Source organism: Nycticebus coucang, chromosome 5, assembly GCF_027406575.1.
Source record: "Nycticebus coucang isolate mNycCou1 chromosome 5, mNycCou1.pri, whole genome shotgun sequence".
Taxonomy (NCBI): Eukaryota; Metazoa; Chordata; class Mammalia; order Primates; family Lorisidae; genus Nycticebus; species Nycticebus coucang.
Window position 1 is genome coordinate 109,533,060 of NC_069784.1, and position 5,952 is coordinate 109,539,011.

General features: G+C 38.8%; 1 pseudogene; it reads left to right on the forward strand.

Moving 5' to 3' along the window:
* The first annotated feature begins 2,019 nt into the window (after positions 1-2,019).
* On the forward strand, positions 2,020-2,421 carry LOC128586480 (40S ribosomal protein S24-like; annotated as a pseudogene).
* The last annotated feature ends 3,531 nt before the right edge of the window (positions 2,422-5,952 follow it).

Sequence of the window (5,952 nt, forward strand, 5' to 3'; positions counted from 1 at the left end):
CAAAGGCATAAAACATAAAGAAACAATTGATAAATTTGACCCCATGGGGATGAAGAATTTATGTTTAGCAAAAGTCATTATAAAAGATTAGAAAAATATACTACTAACTGGGAAAAGATATTTGTCATAAATGTAAATGACAAAGAGTTAACCTCAGGAAAATGCAAAGAACTATAAACAAAGGTAAAAATCAAAAAACAATGGTATTTTTTTCTAAGCCAAGTGTAGGCAGCAAGGATACTCATCGTGATTTTCATACCTAATGTTTATATTTTACATATTGTCTGTTATATGTAATAAATGTAACAAAAATTCTACTCAACATTTATTAAAAATTGCTTATTTTGTAAAGACAAATCATCACCATGCAATGTGTTATGTACAACAATAAAACTACTGAAAATTGCTTTCCAAGATCAGAGAATAGAACACCACCTGAGGCTAAGAGGGATGCCATCAGGAAAGCTTCAGAAAAGACTTATTTTTTTAAATGAGGCTTGAAATACAAGAAAACAATTTGGTGAAGAGTAGGAATAGGTTGTTCAAAGAATAAAGAGTTCTGAAGAGGCATGGAGTTTTTAGGAAATTTAGATAATTTGGTATGGCTAAAAACCACACTGAGATGTCACTGTACACCAGAGTGGTTATTATTAGAAAGACCAAAAAAAAAAAACAGATGTTGGCAAGTATAGAGAAAAGGGAACACTCATATGCTGCTGATAGGAGTGGAACCTCTTTGGAAAGCAGTATCAAGATTTCTCAAAGAGGTAAAAATAAAAACTACTGTATGATCCAACAATTCCGGTGCTGAGTATCTACTCAGAGAAAAAGAAATGATTATGTCAAAAAGACACCTGTACTCATTCATCACAGCACTATTCACAGTAGTAGAGATATGAAAGCAACCTAAGTGTCTATCAAGAGATGATGAGGTCAATTGCAAAGCAATTATATGAAACCACAAAGAATGTACTGAAGCTACTAAGCCTTTAGCATACAGTTTAGGGTCCTAGTGTAAAGTCCTTGTTTATAGGTCATTGACCTGTCATCTATCAGTAATGAGAGGACTGGGATAATAATTTTACATACAAATATAAAAAAAAGGAATGTCTTTAAGTTTCTTGAAAATAAAGTTAATTTCAAAAAAAAATTCATTTTTCCTAATGCTATCAGCTTTTAACTATTCATAGTTAGTTGCCTGCACTTAGGGACTTTAGAAAAGAATTGTATTTTGTCAGTTATGTATAGATGGTGGTGATGGATGCATTTATTTACAATACCCTTTTTGTGTTTAGTTTATGAACTTCAAATTGCCCATTTCTTAACAATATGGTCTGCATTTGATATGAAGGATGTTTTCTTGATAAATCTCTATTGTACTATTTGGAAACATTTGTGTTTTCCTTGCAGCCAAACTGTACTCGTGGGATTGGTTTAGGGTTAAATCATCAACATTATTTCATAAAAATAAATATAAGAATTCGTCCTGTGTTAAAAAAAATGACGATGAGGTAAAGAAAATGTAGCATATACTAGTATATGCAATGGAATTCTACTCAGCCATAAAAAAAAGAATGAAATAATGTCTTTTGCAGCAACATAGATGGAGCCGGAGGCTAGTGTCTTCAGTGAAACAACTCAGAGAAATGACAAATAGTATGTTTTCACTTCTAAGTGGTAGCTAAATAATGTGTAGACTCTGGAATGATGGATGCTAGAGTTCAGAAGGTTGGAGGGTGGGAGTGATGTGGATAATAAGAAATTTCTTAGTTGAGTACAATGTACATTAGTCCAGTAATGGCTACACTACATAATATATCCATGAAACAAAATTGAAACTGTATTCCATTAATTTCTTACAAATAAAAAAATATTTGTAAGAAAGAGTCAGGAGATACAGGTAGAAAAGTAGACAGGACAAATCACAGAAAGTCTCTTATGCTAGCCAAGAAAATTGGGCATTATTTTGTAATACAAAAAGTAAATGGCTCCCTGGCTGCCCAAGGATTGTCCGCCATCATGAACAACATAGCAACTTTCCGGACCAGGAAGTTCATGACTAACTGACTACTTCAAAGGAAACAAATGGTCATTGATGTCCTTCACCTTGGGAAGGCAACAGTACCAAAGACAGAAATTAGAGAAAAACTAGCCAAAATGTACAAGACCACACACGATGTCATCTTCGTATTTGGATTCAGAACTCACTTTGGTGGTGGGAAAACAATGGGCTTTGACATGATTTATGATTCTTTGGATTATGCAAAGAAAAATGAACCCAAACAGAGACTTGCAAGGCATGGCCTGTATGAGAAGAAAAAGACGTCAAGAAAGCAGCGAAAGGAATCCAAGAAGAGAATGAAGAAAGTCAGGGGGACTGCAAAGGCTAATGTTGGTGCTGGCAAAAAGGCGAAGGAGTAAAGACTCTACAGTGACGTTATCTGCAGCCATTGTATAGGTTTTTCACAAGAGGATTAATAAAGACTTTTCATGTGGAAAAAAAAAAGTAAATGCACAATCATTCAAGTGTGTTCACCAGCAGAAAGACATGGTAAATTTAGGTTTCAGATGAATCAGGGGCTACTATGTGGAGAATGGACTAGAGAGGTCATGGTTTGAGGGCTAAAAACCATTTGGGGGATTTATTTAGAGTCCACGGGAGGGTTAAGACTTGAATGATGATACATTGTCCCCTTTTGATTGGGTGTGGGAAGGAAGAGAAGAAGGATCAAGAATTACTCCCAGATTTTTGGCTTAAGCAGTTGCAAGGGAGGCGATGTCAGTCAATAGAGAACACAGGAGAAGGTGGGGTAATGGGATGATTTGGTTTAGCTTGGCATGTGTAGAATGTTGAGTGCCACAGAGGCGGAGCAAGATGGCAGCCGAGTAACAGCTTCCTTGCATCTGGGCACCGTGAGTCTGGAGAGATAGGACTCCAGGCATCTCTGGCTGGTGGGATCTGCCTATCATCACCCCTGAGAGGATACAGGAGTCAGCGAGAGACTTCTGGACCCCAAGAGGAGGACTAAAACAGTGGAAAACAGGCAAGTGGTCGCGTGTGTTCAATCGTCTAAACCCGCCTGCAACTGTAAGTTCAGTAGCAGCGAGACTGCAAACCAGAAAGGCCTTACCTGTGAACTGTTTTGGTGTCTTTGGACTTGGCACTCAGCTGAACTGCCTTGGGGAGAGCCTGAGTGGGAGTGCGGAGAACTTTGGCCGTTGTCTAGGGCCCCAGTCTGAGCCGCTGAGCCAGACGGAGCTAATAGTGTTTGGCTCTGGGTCACAGGCGGACATTGTGAGCGATCTGCCCCGGCAAGCTCTGCCCTCAGGGTCGCAGAGCTGGAATTGGGTGGGAGCTGGTAACCCAGCGACAAAGTAGCCTAAGGGCGGGGTCTGAGCCACCTTGCAGCCCTAACCCTGGGGGGCAGAGGGAGACCAGTTTTGACACACAGGGTAAGTGGATAGCCACTTCAGCAGTGATTCCAGCGACAAGCACTTCCCTGAGAAAGCTTCTGCTCAGTAAGTGAACAAGTTCAAAGTGCCTTTTAAGTGCGCTGAAGAGAGATTTAGGGTGTTGACCTGCTGGGGTTTGAGAAACTAGCAGCCTCCAGTCGTATCAGAACTGTGATTAACATCTCATACCCCAGAAGACCACGTGTTGCCCAGACAATATTCAATAACATATACATACTGCTTTGTTTTTGGTTGTGTTTTTTTGTTTTTGTTTTTTTTTTTGGTTTGGTTGTTTTTTTGTTTATTTTGATGTTGTGGATTGTTGTTTTGTTTTTTAAGTTCAACCTTTTCCATACAGATCCTTTTTCTTTCTCAATTTTTCTAGTTTAACTATAATTTCCCATTGCTGCCTATTTCAATAATTAGAACTTCATTTTTGTTAGTGTTTCTACCGCTATTATTTGGTTTTTCCAGCCAATTTTATCCTGTAAAGTTTTCTGTTTGCTTGTTTTGGTTTGATTTATAGCATTTTTGTCTTTCCTCTCTACTTGGTGGAAGTGGGGTACTGTGTCTGATCACGTTAGCAAAGAGCTGCTGACCTCAATGGAACCACCCCACTGGGCACCACCAGAAGGTGTTTTCTTTTTTTTAAGGTTTTATCAAAGTACCCTACTGTACACCTATATTGCTCTGTCTCCCTCTTTCTGTGCCTCTCTTCTTTTTGTCAATATTCCTTTTACCCACCCCCTCTCCTTTCTCTATTTTTCTCTTTTTTTTTTTTTTTCGTACCACTCGGTCCTCCTTTCTTTCATCCCTTTTTTGCTCTTAAACCTTCTCACCCTTCTGGTCCTGTAACCCTTAGTCCACAGGAACGAGAACTTAAAGAGCAAGAGGAAGTGAAAGGAAAATTAGGGCAAGGAAACAGATAAAAGAATCACCCATGAGGAAGAATCAGCAGAAAACTCCAGGCAACATGAAGAACCAGTCCAGAACAACCCCGCCAAGGGACCATGAGGTAGCTACTGCAGAGGATTCCACCTATACAGAAATGTTAGGAATGACAGAAAGGGAATTTAGAATACACATGTTGAAAGCAATGAAAGAAATGATGGAAACAATGAAGGAAACTGCTAATAAAGTGGAAAATAACCAAAAGGAAATCCAAAAACAGAATCAAATCAGAGATGAACGATATGAAGAATATAAAAAGGATATAGCAGAGCTGAAGGAAATGAAACAGTCAATCAGGGAACTTAAAGATGCAATGGAAAGTATCAGCAACAGGTTAGACCATGCAGAAGAAAGAATTTCAGAGGTGGAAGACAAAGTTTTTGAGATAACTCAGATAGTGAAACAGGCAGAAAAGAAGAGAGAGAAAGCAGAGCGTTCACTGTCAGAATTATGGGACTTTATGAAGCGTTCCAACATACGAGTTATAGGAATTCCAGAAGGGGAAAAAGAATGCCCCAGAGGAATGGAAGCCATACTAGAGAATATTATAAAAGAAAATTTCCCAAATATCACCAAAGATTCTGACACACTGCTTTCAGAGGGCTATCGGACCCCAGGTCGCCTCAATTCTAACCGAGCTTCTCCAAGACACATTGTGATGAACCTGTCCAAAGTCAAGACAAAAGAAAAGATTCTGCAAGCTGCCAGGAGTAAGCGCCAGTTGACCTACAGGGGCAAATCCATCAGAGTGACCGCAGACTTCTCTAATGAAACTTTCCAAGCAAGAAGACAATGGTCATCTACCTTTAATCTACTTAAACAGAACAATTTCCAGCCCAGAATTCTGTACCCTGCTAAGCTAAGCTTCAAAATTGATGGAGAAATCAAATCATTTACAGATATACAAACATTGAGGAAATTCGCCACAACAAGACTAGCTCTACAGGAAATACTTCAACCTGTTCTGCACACTGACCACCACAATGGATCAGCAGCAAAGTAAGAACTCAGAAATTAAAGGACAGAACCTAACCTCCGCACTGATGCAAAAGATAAAACTAAGCAATGGACTCTCACAAAATAAGACGAATAGAATACTACCACACTTATCAATTATCTCAATAAATGTTAATGGCTTGAATTCCCCACTGAAGAGACATAGATTGGTTGACTGGATTAAAAAACACAAGCCATCCATTTGCTGTCTGCAAGAAACACACCTGGCTTCAAAAGACAAATTAAAGCTCCGAGTCAAGGGTTGGAAGACAATTTTTCAGGCCAATGGAATTCAGAAGAAAAGAGGAGTTGCAATCTTATTTTCAGATACATGTGGATTTAAAGCAACTAAAGTCAAAAAAGACAAAGATGGTCACTTTCTATTGGTCAAGGGAAAAATACAACAAGAAGACATTTCAATTCTAAATATCTATGCACCCAATTTAAATGCTCCCAGATTCTTGAAACAGACCTTACTCAGTCTGAGCAAGATGATATCTGATAATACCATAATAACAGGGGACCTTAACACTCCTCTTACAGAGCTGGACA